Source organism: Rhinoraja longicauda, chromosome 19, assembly GCF_053455715.1.
Source record: "Rhinoraja longicauda isolate Sanriku21f chromosome 19, sRhiLon1.1, whole genome shotgun sequence".
NCBI classification, from domain to species: Eukaryota; Metazoa; Chordata; class Chondrichthyes; order Rajiformes; family Arhynchobatidae; genus Rhinoraja; species Rhinoraja longicauda.
Window position 1 is genome coordinate 39,023,339 of NC_135971.1, and position 12,667 is coordinate 39,036,005.

At 58.7% G+C, this 12,667-nt stretch overlaps 1 long non-coding RNA gene across 1 annotated transcript; it reads right to left on the minus strand.

Annotated features, from left to right (window-relative positions):
• Window positions 1-274: 274 nt before the first annotated feature.
• On the minus strand, window positions 275-11,551 carry LOC144602787 (uncharacterized). The gene is made up of 3 exons (XR_013548506.1): window positions 11,520-11,551; window positions 8,907-8,954; window positions 275-376 (listed from the first exon to the last, which is right to left on the minus strand). It is a non-coding gene; the product is annotated as an uncharacterized LOC144602787 (long non-coding RNA).
• Window positions 11,552-12,667: the final 1,116 nt, after the last annotated feature.

A 12,667-nucleotide genomic window follows, 5' to 3' on the forward strand; every position in this document is an offset into this window, starting at 1 on the left:
TGTCGCCTCAACGTCAGGAACCCCTCCCTCCCACTCTGCCCCCCGACCGGCTCCGGGCCTCGGGTCAACCAGCGCTGCAACGCTCCAGCTGTGATTGCCACCAGTTGTTGATCGGGACTGTTCCCCACTGAACCCCGTCATTGCAGGAACATTATGGGAAGCAGCAGCCCCGCCCCCCCAGTGCAGTCAGTAAATGAGCAGCGACCCAGAGAGACAAGCGCAAAGTCCAAACTACATAACCAGCTGTGGATGCGCTCATTGCTCACCCATCACCCCACGATTACAATCCGCGCCCCCCGCCCCCCAAAGCAGAAACCCCACAAACTTGACCCGCTCTCCACCGACGCTCCTGGACCGGCGGCGGGACACGGCGGCCCTGGGGGAAAGAGAGAGTTGGTCACAGAGCGACATCAGCCCACCCGTGTAGCAGTAATACCGACCCTTGCCCCCCCACCGGGAATAAACACCCACTCCCCCAGCACCACAGGACAGCCCAGCACAACAACATGCCCTTCGGCCCACACTGTCTGTGCCGACCGTGCCGCCAAGACCAACAATCTGCCCGCGCGTCACCCCTCCCCCCTCCGCTCCCCGCATCTCCACGCGTCCATCCAAAAGCCTCTTTAATGCCACTGTCGTGTCTGTGTCGCCCCCCACCCCCTCAATTATCAGCAATAAACCCACCCCCACCCCGTGAATAACTGCACCCCCCCCGGAAACACCCACCCCCTCAATTATCAGCAATAAACCCACCCCCACCCCGGGAATAACTGCCCCCCCGGAAACACCCACCCCTTCCCTTACGGGATATAATACTCCGCCCACACACACCGCTGGCATATCCCCCCCCCCACACACACACATCACTGGCGTATCCGCCCACACACACACACCACTGTCATATCGCCCCCCCCACACAATCACCACTAGCATATCACCCCCTCCACACACGCACCGGATCAACTCCCCCCTCCTGCGGAATGTATCACGCCCCCCTCGCAAACGGGGAATTAAACTCACCACCCCTCTCCACCAGAATAAACGCTGGGGAATCAAACCCACCATCCCCCCTGCCCCCCTCCCCCCCCCCCCCCCCGGCCCAGGTGTGAGGTGGGGCGCCGTCTCGGTTCCTACCTCAGGCTGGAGCAGAGGAGGTTGATGAGTTTTCCCGGAGCTCCGAGGCTGCGGAGGGAAGGAGCGGCGTTACATGTCTACTGGCAACGCCGTGGCTGCAGCGAGGCGCGGACGGCCGGACACGCGCGCACGGCCACATGCGCGCACATGCGAGCACGGGCACACGCACAGAGGCACGGGCACTCGCCAGGACACGAGCACGGGGGGGGAGGCACAGACGGTCACGTGGATAAGTGTGAGGTTATCCACTTTGGTGGTAAGAATAGGAAGGCAGATTATTAGATGCCCGCACATCTGTTCTGTCCCGTGTATCAGTGTGGACAACTGGGCGCTGTTGCACGTTGTGTTCCTGTCACCCCCTCAAATCGCCCATTACACCGCCCACCCCGCCCCCTCACCCCACCCACTCATCACTCACACACCCTCTCACCCCCAACCCGCCCCCTCACCACTCACATCCTCCCACCCCCTCACCACTCACATTTGAGGAGCGTCTCCACCACACCCTGCCCCCCAATGTCCAGCAGCGGAAGGACTCTAGATCGTGGCTCTCCCCCACAAAGCCTTGGCGTTGGCTGCACCAAGCTTCAGTGGGTCCCTCAGCACGTACTCCTGCAGTCTGCAGTGGGCCAGTCGGCAACATTCCCCGACGGACAGCTCGCTCCGCTGGGAAGTCAATAATGCTCGGGCAGACCAAAGAGGAACTTTCACCGAGTTAATGACCTTCCAGCAGCACTCGGTGTCAGTTTGTGTCCCGAGGAACAGTCCGTAAATCACAGAGTCTTCTGTGACGGAGCTGTTTGCAATAAACCGGGACAGAGATCGTTGCAAACTTCTCTTGACCCTCTTTGCCAATCCACACTCCTCGAAGACGTGGGCTACCGTCTCCCCTCCCGGGGGCAGCGCGCGATGGTAGTGAGATTTCGACGGTACAGGAAGGATCTGACTGGGAGGCCCCTTTCGCCCTCATCCAAGTGAAGTCAGATATCAGGCGCACGCTGTAGGAAGGATGGACTGTACTGGAGAGAGTGCGGAGGGAAGTCCCCAGGATGTTGCCTGGGACACAGCGTTTCCGTAACGGTGAGAGTGGAGAGAGCGTCTAGTCTCACTGGTGGAGCAGAGGCGGTAAGAGGGGCATGAAGATGTGTAAAACACTATGAGAATTGTAGACAGGATGGACCCCGGGAAACATGTCCCAATATCAGAGGCAGATTAACATGGATGACTTCGGATAAGGGCAGGGGGGGGGGGGGGGGTGGGTGCGGCGGGCTTGGGGGGTGAGGGTTGAGAGGTGAGTCTGAGGTGACTTTACCCTGACCCCGGGGATTACCTGCAAGACTCTGACAGAATGGTTCAAACTCAGACATTGCCAGGTTTGAGGAAGTGTCCGGACGAGCCATGAATCTTTTGGACACAGAGGCCTCCGGACCATCTACTGGGAGGTGGGATTAACGTGGAAGGGTGACCGCTGGTTTGCTGTTGGCCGGGAAGAGCCTTTCCACAAAGGACAGATAGTGCGGCGATGACCAGCTGACGGGGACACGACGCGGCATCAGTGCCGGGCCCGTCCTTCCCATCACCGGGGACGGGTAGAGATGGGGAACTACCGAGTGTGGGCGAGGTGATTTGACGCCACCGGTCAAGGAGGGAGGCTAGAAGCAGGAATCTCTCGGCCAGGTCGCCCATCATCAGTCTCTGGGGAAATGCCGTCTCCATAACGCGGGCGCTGTGGCCGGAGATGTTCAACATCAGTGCGCACAGAGTCAGCGTGGTCTACTGAGTGTGAAGTTGTGTTTGACCAATCTGTTGGGTTTCAATGAGGATGGAAGCAACAGATGGAGAAGCAGATGTTGTGTATTTGACATTTAATATCGTGAATATAAAGAGCCAGCACAAGCGGCCGCGCGGTGGTGGGAACATGTGGGGTCATGTGGGGTCATGTGGGGACATGTGGGGACATGTGGGGACATGTGGGGACATGTGGGGACATGTGGGGACATGTGGGGACATGTGGGGTGGTGGGGACATGTGGGGACATGTGGGGTGGTGGGGACATGTGGGGACATGTGGGGTGGTGGGGACATGTGGGGACATGTGGGGTGGTGGGGACATGTGGGGACATGTGGGGACATGTGGGGTGGTGGGGACATGTGGGGACAGGTGGGGTGGTGGGGACATGTGGGGACATGTGGGGTGGTGGGGACATGTGGGGACATGTGGGGACAGGTGGGGTGGTGGGGACATGTGGGGACATGTGGGGTGGTGGGGACATGTGGGGGACATGTGGGGACAGGTGGGGTGGTGGGGACATGTGGGGTGGTGGGGACATGTGGGGACATGTGGGGACATGTGGTGTGGTGGGGACATGTGGGGACATGTGGGGACATGTGGGGACATGTGGGGACACGTGGGGTGGTGGGGACATGTGGGGACATGTGGGGACATGTGGGGATGTATCAGGGAGTGGTCCAGTCACAGGGAACAGAATGTAGTGGTGAGTGATCACTGGCGGTGTCACAGCGATCAGTGCCGGGCCTCTGTTTACCACCTGTACAGATGCACGGACCGAGTGCACTGTCGCCACATCTGCTGCTCACACAAGGATGCGCGGGGCAGCGCGATGCGCCGAGGCCACAAGCGGCCATCGATGGATGGAGAGAGGTGACGTGAGGCTGTTCCACAAGGCCGAGTGGCCTGTTCCCGGTCTATGTCCGCGGACGAGGAACGTTTATATCTCCCGCTGCCTTGGCAAGGCCACCAACACAGTCAGGGACAAGTCAAGTACAAAAGGTATAGAAATGTGAACACGCACACCTCCAGATTCAGGGACCGTTTCTTCCCAACTTCTGTCAGGCGACCGAATCACCCACCAACAACGAGAGAGCGGTCCCGATTACTATCTACCTGATTGGAGACCCGAGAACTATCTTCGATCGGACATTACTCGCGTTATCTTGCACAAAAGGTTATTCACGTTGTTCCCATTATCGTGTATCTGTAAACTGTAAATTGCTCGATTGTAATCATGTATTGTGTTTCCGTTGACTGGTTAGCACACAACAAAAGCTTTTCACTGTACCCCGGGACTATAAACTAAACTAAACTGAACTCAACTCAACTCGGTGCCCGGCGCTCGCCAACGCTCCAGCTTCGCCTTGTGTCCCACGCTCCCATCCCCACCAATCCCGACCTCTACCGGACAAGGAGAGAGCGAGCGGTGATCAGTCTGGGATTGAGGAGGGGAACGGATTACTGGGGAGAGCCGTCAGCCGCCATGGAGTGGATGGGCCGAAGGAGCTCCTGCAATGACACGTGGAATTATTATCTAAATATATCCCCCCCCCACCCATCCCCGACCACCCGCGGTGACCTGACACCTCAACCCCACACCCTGAGGTTGCAGCGTTTCGCAGCATCTCCCTGGTTGCTGAATATTTCCTCCCGACTCCGTCAGTCCGTCTGTGACTCTGGAGCGCGGAGACTCCGGTTGTAATCGCCTCCATCGGGCCCGAGAACGGGGGGAGAGGGGTGGGGGAGAGGGGTGGGGGAGAGGGGAGGGGGAGAGGGGTGGGGGGAGAGGGGTGGGGAGTGGGGTGGGGGAGAGGGGTGGGGGAGAGGGGTGGGGGAGAGGGGTGGGGGAGAGGGGTGGGGGAGAGTGGTGGGGGAGGCTCCTTGTTCGGTGGGAGCGGCTCCGTGTGGTGGGGGGGGGGGGGGGAGGGGGGAGGGGGAGCGGCTCCGTGTCGGGGGGTGTTGGGGTGTTTATGTCCGAGGGGATGCGCTCCGTGGTGGGGAGACGGGGAAGGCTGTTGTTTTCCGGGTGTCGGTGACCGGGTGAGGAGTCCCCGTGCCCCGTGGGAGCGGCTGCGTGTCGGGGTATTCGGGTCTGGGGTTGTGGGGGTGTCCTGTGTCCAGGGGAAGGGGAGTTGGGGGGAAGGGGTGAGTGTCTATTGGCGAGGCCCCGGGGGTCTGGTGTGTCCGTGTCCGGGGTCGGGGCGGTGGGCGCGGGTGACCTCTGGGCCCGGCAGATGGAGAGTGGCGGGGTCTGGGTCTCATCACGGATCCATAGGGAGGTGAGGGGCGAGGGGGTGAGGGGGGCGAGGAGGAGCCGGGTCGGGTCTTCCCGTTCATCTCCCATCTCCCCACCACACGGGTGGATCAGTCATCGCGCAATGTTTCAGCTGCCGGAGCCGCAGGTCAGCGCCAACCCACCCGCATCACCCCCATGCAGACACGCACCCATGGCCCACCCCGCCCGCCCGCCTCACCCCATGCAGACACCCACCCATGGCCCTCCCCGCCCGCCCGCCCCCAGCGCAGACTCCAGCCAGTGAGCGCCTGCTCCCGGCTCACACCTGCCTTCTGTGCAGGAAACAACTGCAGATGCCGGTTTCAACCGGAGATCGACACAAAATGCTGGAGTGACTGATCGGGACCGGCAGCGTCTTTGGGGACAAGGAATGGGTAGCGCTTTAGGTCGAGACCGTCTGAGGAAGAGCCTCGACCCGAAACGTCCCGGTTACCACCTCTCCAGAGATGCTGCCTGACCCGCTGAGTTACCCCGGCATTTTGTGTCTATCTTCAGACGTTGCCTTAGTTTAGTTTAGTTTAGTTTAGTTTAGTTCAGTTATACAGCGCGGAAACAGGCCCTTCGTCCCACCGATACCGCACTGGCCTGTGACGCATTACACTGACATTATTTATCATTGAGTTACTGCCTCACCGCGCCACAGACCCACGTTCTCCCCCGTTACCTGCGTGGGTATCTCGGGTATTCCTGTTTCCTCCCACACCCCAAAGACGTACAGGATTGTAGGTTAATTGGCTTGGTAAAATTGTAAATGACCCTTGGTGTGTGTAAGATAGTGTTAGTGTACGGGGGTCGCATGTCGGTGCGGACTCGGTCGGCCGAAGGGGCTGTTTCCGCGCTGTGTCTCTAAATTAAACTAAAAAAGAAATATCCTACACACACTAGGGACAATTGACAATTTTAACCAAGCCAATCAACTGGCAGACATGTGCGTCTTTGAAGTGTGGGAGGAAACCAGAGATCCTGGAGAAAACCCGTGCAGTCACAGGGAGAACATGCAAAGTCCGTACAGACAGCACCCGTACTCGGGATCGAACCCGGGCCTCTGGCAAGGTGAGGCAGCAATTCAACCGCAGCGCCACCGCGCCCCTTCGTGTCTCGCCGAGACCCGGGTGGCCGCGGGATGTGGTTAATTAAATATCGTGACAGTCCGTGGCCGGCGCAATCACGTTTTGTAATCTTGGAGCAAATCATTTCATCAAACATGTGTCGCCGCCGTTAAACCAGTCCGCCGTTGCCGAGTTCGCAGAAGACGTCACCGGCACTTAGTGTAGATTAATGTAGTTTATTGTTATCACTTGTACCGAGGTACAGTGAAAAGATCTGTTGTGCCGCGCTGTCCAGTGGGCGGAAACACTGTCCCATGATTACAATCAAAGCCGCCCCACAGTGTACAGATACAGGAGACATGTATCATGTTAAATGCAGGATAAAGTGCGATTAAAGATGGTCCGTGGGTCTCCGATGAGGAAGATGGGAGGTTATGGCGGCTAATTGGTGATAGGATGGTTCAGTTGCCTGATAACAACTGGGATGAAACTGTGCCTGAATGTGGAGGGGCGCGTTTTCACACTTCTGTGCCTCTTGTCCGATGGGAGAGGGGAGAAGTGGGATTGACACGTTGGGTCCAGGACAAGTTGCTGGTGATGTTTACTGCTCAGTACTTGAAGTTTACAAACTCCGGCGCCGTCAATGTACACCGGGGTGTGTGGACCGCATCGCTTCCTGAAGTCGATCACAGTCTCCCAGGCACGTTACAATCTCCCGCTCCGTTCTCCAGCGCTCCGGGTTCAGTTTACATTAGTTTAGAGATACAGCGCGGAAACAGGCCCTTCGGCCCACCGAGTCGCACCGACCAGCGATCCCCACACATTAACACTATCCTACACACACTAGGGACAATTTACAATTTTACCAAGCCAATTAACCTGCAAACATGTACGTCTTTGGAGTGTCGGAGGAAACCGGCGATCCCGGACAAAACCCACGCAGGTCACGGGGGGAAGCCAACACGCTCCGTACAGACAGCAGCCGTAGTCAGGACCGAGCCCGGGTCACCGGCGCTGCGAGGCAGCAACTCCACCGCTGCTCCACCGTCCGCGCTCTCCCCGGTCACGGATGTCCCGGCACCTTCCCCAACCCTCCCCCCACACAGCGTGTCCGACTGGGCCACCTCCCAATGCCCGTGACACATCCACCCTCCCAATGCCCGTGACCCCCCCCACCCCCCAATGCCCGTGACGCCCCAATGCGATTGACCCCCTCCCAATGCCCGTGACCACACTTCCAAATGCCCGTGACCCCCAACCTTCCAATGGCCGTGACCCCCCACCCTCCCCAATAACCGTGACCCCCCACCCTCCCAATGCCCGAGACCCCCACCCTCCCATGCACGCGACCCCCCAATGCCCGTGACCTCCCACCCTACCCAATACCCGTGAGCCCCCTACCAATGCCCGTGACCCCCACCCTCCCAATGCCCGTGACCCCCCCCCCATCACCACCACAAGCAGCCACGGACAGGCAGCTGGAGAACACACTGGACTTTATTGAACATTTATATCGCGACAGTGAAGCAGAAAACGCCCACCCCAGCAATGAATCCCATTCCCTGATCACCCCCCCCCCCCCCCACAGTCCACGGGTGGATGTGTCCCCTCACGCCAGGAACCCCTCCCTCCCACTCCGCGCCCCGACCGGCTCCGGGCCTCAGGTCAACCAGCGTTGCAACGCTCCAGCTGTGATTGCCACCAGATGTTGATCGGGACTGTTCCCCACTGAACCCCGTCATTGCAGGAACATTATGGGAAGCCGCAGCCCCCCCCGAGTGCAGTCAGTAAATGAGCAGCGACCCAGAGAGACAAGCGCAAAGTCCAAATCACCAAACCAGCTGTGGATGCGCTCATTGCTCACCCAGTCACCCCACGATTACAGTCCGCGCCCCCACCCTCAAAGCAGAAACCCCGCAAACTTGTCCCGCTCTCCACCGACGCTCCTGGACCGGCGGCGGGACACGGCGCCCTGGGGGAGAGAGAGAGTTGGTCACAGAGCGACGCCAGCCCCACCCGTGTAGCAGTAATACCGACCCCCGCCCCCCACCGGGAATAAACACCCACTCCTCCAGCACCACAGGACAGCCCAGCACAACAAACAGGCCCTTCGGCCCACACTGTCTGTGCCGACCGTGCCGCCAAGACCAACTATCTGCCCGCGCGTCACCCCCCCCTCCGCTCCCCGCATCTCCATGCGTCCATCCAAAAGCCTCTTTAATGCACTGTCGTGTCTGTGTCGCCCCCTCCCCCTCAATTATCAGCAATAAACCCACCCCCACCCCGGGAATAACAGCCCCTCCTCCGGAAACACCCACCCCCTCAATTATCAACAATAAACCATCCCCGCACACACACACCGAAACAACCCCCCCCAACACACAAACCGCAGCCCCTCCCCCCACGGGATGTATCTCACCCTCGCAACTTGGAATCACATTCACCACCCCACCCCGCCGGGAATAACCCCCCTCCCCCCCACCGGTGATAATTCCCCAATGGGAATTAAACTCACTGCCCCCCCGTCCATCAGAATAATCCCCCGCACAGTGGAATTAACACACCCCCCCTCCGTCTCCGGGTGTGGGGTGTGGGGTGTGGGTGCGGGTTGGGTGGGGCGCCGGCTCGGTTCCTACCTCAGGCTGGAGCAGAGGATGTTGATGAGTTTTCCCGGAGCTCCGAGGCTGCGGAGGGAAGGAGCGCCGTTACACGTCTACTGGCAACGCCGTGGCTGCAGCGAGGCGCGGACGGCCGGACACGCGCACACGGCCACATGCGCGCACACGGCCACATGCGCGTACACGCGAGCACGGGCACGCGCACAGAGGGTACGGGGACTCGCGCGGGCACGGGCCCCGGGAGCGGTAATGGGGACGCGCACAGACGGGCACAAATACGCCAGAAACGTGCACAGATACGCAGGGTCACACGGGCGCGCGCAGTGACATACGGAGAATAGATGCAGGAGGAGGCCATTCGGCCCTTCGAGCCAGCACCGCCATTCAATGTGATCATGGTTGATCATTCTCAATCAGTAGCCCGTTCCTGCCCTCTTCCCCATACCACCTGACTCCGCTATCCTTAAGAGCTCTATCCAGCTCTCTCTTGAATGCATTCAGAGAATTGGCCTCCACTTCCTTCTGAGGCAGAGAATTCCACATATTCACAACTCTCTGACTAAAACGTTTTTCCTCATCTCAGTTCTAAATGGCCTACCCCTTATTCTTAAACTGTGGCCCCTTGTTCTGGACTCCCCCAACAGGGAACATGTTTCCTGCCTCTAACGTGTCTGACCCCTGAATAATCTTATACGTTTCGATAAGATCCCCTCTCATCCTTCTAAATTCCAGTGTATACAAGCCTAGTCGCTCCAGACTTTCAACATATGATAGTCCCGCCATTCCGGGAATTAACCTAGTAAACCTACGCTGCACGCCCTTAATAGCAAGAATATCCTTCCTCAAATTGGAGACCAAAACTGCACACAGTACTCCAAGTGCGGCCTCACTAGGGCCCTGTACAACTGCAGAAGGACCTCTTTGCTCCTATACTCAATTCCTCTTGTTATGAAGGCCAACATTCCATTGGCTTTCTTCACTGCCTGCTGTACCTGCATGCTTCCTTTCAGTGACTGATGCACTAGGACACCCAGATGTCGTTGTACGTCCCCTGTTCCTAACTTGACACCATTCAGATAATACTCTGCCTTCCTATTCTTACCACCAAAGTGGATAACCCACACTTATCCACATTAAACTGCCTCTGCCATGCATCCGCCCACTCACACAACCTGTCCAGTCACCCTACAACCTCATAGCATCTTCCTCACAGTTCACACTACCACCCAGCTTTGTATCATCAGTCGATAATTTCCCGTTTTCTCTCTCCCTCCTTTCTTAAAACGTGGGACAACATTAGCTACCCTCCAATCCACAGGAATTGATCCTGAATCTATAGAACATTGGAAAATGATCACCAATGCGTCCACAATTTCTAGTGCCACCTCCTTAAGTACCCTGGGATGCAGACCATCAGGCCCTGGGGATTTATCAGCCTTCAGTCCCATCAGTCTACCCAACACTATTTCCTGCCTAATGTGGATTTCCTTCAGTTCCTCCGTCACCCTAGGTTCTCTGGCCACTAGAACATCTGGGAGATTGCTTGTATCTTCGTTAGTGAAGACAGATCCAAAGTACCGGTTCAACTCGTCTGCCATTTCCTTGTTCCCCATAATAAATTCCCCTGCTTCTGTCTTCAAGGGACCCACATTTGCCTTGACTATTATTTTCCTCTTTACATACCTAAAAAAGCTTTTACTATCCTCCTTTATATTATCGGCTAGTTTACGGGACAGGCGGGCGCGCACACGGCCACATGCGCGTACACGCGAGCACGGGCACGCGCACAGACGTACGGGGACGCGCACAGGCGGCCACAGCGCAGAAACGTGCACAGATACGCAGGGACACTCGGGCGCGCGCAGGTCCTTCTACAGTTGGTCCTTCTACAGTTGTTCCGGGCCCTGGTGAGACCGCACCTGGAGTACTGTGTGCAGTTTTGGTCTCCAAATTTGAGGAAGGATATTCTTGCTATGGAGGGCGTGCAGCGTAGGTTCACTAGGTTAATTCCCGGAATGGCGGGGCTGTCGTATGTTGAAAGGCTGGAGCGATTGGGCTTGTATACACTGGAATTTAGAAGGATGAGGGGGGATCTTATTGAAACATATAAGATCATTAGGGGATTGGACACATTAGAGGCAGTAAACATGTTCCCAATGTTGGGGGAGTCCAGAACAAGGGGCCACAGTTTAAGAATAAGGGATAGGCCATTTAGAACGGAGATGAGGAAGAACATTTTCAGTCAGAGAGTGGTGAAGGTGTGGAATTCTCTGCCTCAGAAGGCAGTGGAGGCCAGTTCGTTGGATGCTTTCAAGAGAGAGCTGGATAGAGCTCTTAAGGATAGCGGAGTGAGGGGGTATGGGGAGAAGGCAGGAACGGGGTACTGATTGAGAGTGATCAGCCATGATCGCATTGAATGGCAGTGCTGGCTCGAAGGGCTCAATGGCCTCCTCCTGCACCTATTGTCTATTGTCTATTGTCAGGCACAGACGGGCGCGCGCAGAGACAGACGGGCGAGCGCAGAGACAGACGGGCGCGCGCAGGGACAGGCGGGCGCGCGCAGACAGACAGACACAGTAAGGATGTGTAACACTGTGGACAGGGGCGGAGCTGGGATCTGAGGGAACTTACTCTGGGTGGGACCGTAGCCGCTCTTCCCCGCTGTAAAACACACACACGGTTAGTGACGCGGCCCCGCATCAGCCTGGTCTAAACATACAGATTCAGCAGCTGCCCCGTCAGCTCCGGACACATTCACACAGCGGACACGGGCAGCGCTGTGACCGGCAAGCAAGAGTACGACAGGCCGCATGTCAGGGCTGGGTCCGGCCCCGACACCGGGAAACCGGCTCCCCGCCAACACCTGACCACAGCCCGCCCGGGGGGGACGGGGGGGACGGACGGGGTGGGGGTGATGGAGGAAACGGGGAACAGGATGAGAGAGGGGGGTAACAGGTAACGGCAGGGAGGGGGAGGAGGCGGCGAGGGGGCGGAGCGAGGGGGAGAGAGGGCAGGTGCGGGAGGGTGGGAGGAAGGGAGGAGAAGGGGGAGGGAGGAGAAGGGGGAGGGAGGAGACGGCCGAGGGACGGCGGAGAAGGGGGGAGGAAGGGGGTGAGTGGGAGGGGAGGCGGGGGAAAGGTGTGAGAAAGTGAGGCGGGGAAGGGGATGGGGTGGGAAGGGAGAGACATGGGCAGGGAGGTTGGAGTGGTTGGCAGGGAGCGGGAGGGTGAGATGGAGGGGGAGGAGGGGAAGTTGGAGGTGAGGGAGGGGGAGGAGGAGATCGAGGTGGGGTCGGGGGAGGAGTGGGGGGCAGAGTGATATTTACTCGGTGTTGTTGCCGGGTCGGGCCACGGGGTGGAGGTGCCCGGAGGGTGATGCAGTCACGGGGCGGGCGGGCGGTCACGTTGCCCCGGGCAGAGCTGCGCTTTGAGGGAGGAGGATTGGACGATTAATCCCCCCTCCCCCGGGGGCTGCGATGTGTCCGCTCTGCCCGAGGGGTGGGGGAGCAGAGACTCTCAGCCCAATGGATGTCCGGCCGGAGCTGCCAGGCAGAGAACTAGCGGCCCAGAGCCGGCACATGGGAGCATTGTCCATGATGGGCAGACACGGGCACGGTGGGCCGAAGGGCCTGATACTGTGTTGTCTAGAACCCACCCCCCCATCCCCGCCACCCACCCGCACCCTCACCCCCACACCTGATACTGTGTTGTCTGCCCCCACTCCCCCCCCCCACACCCCAAACCCGCCCCGCCCCGCCACCCACACCGACTCTTGAATCT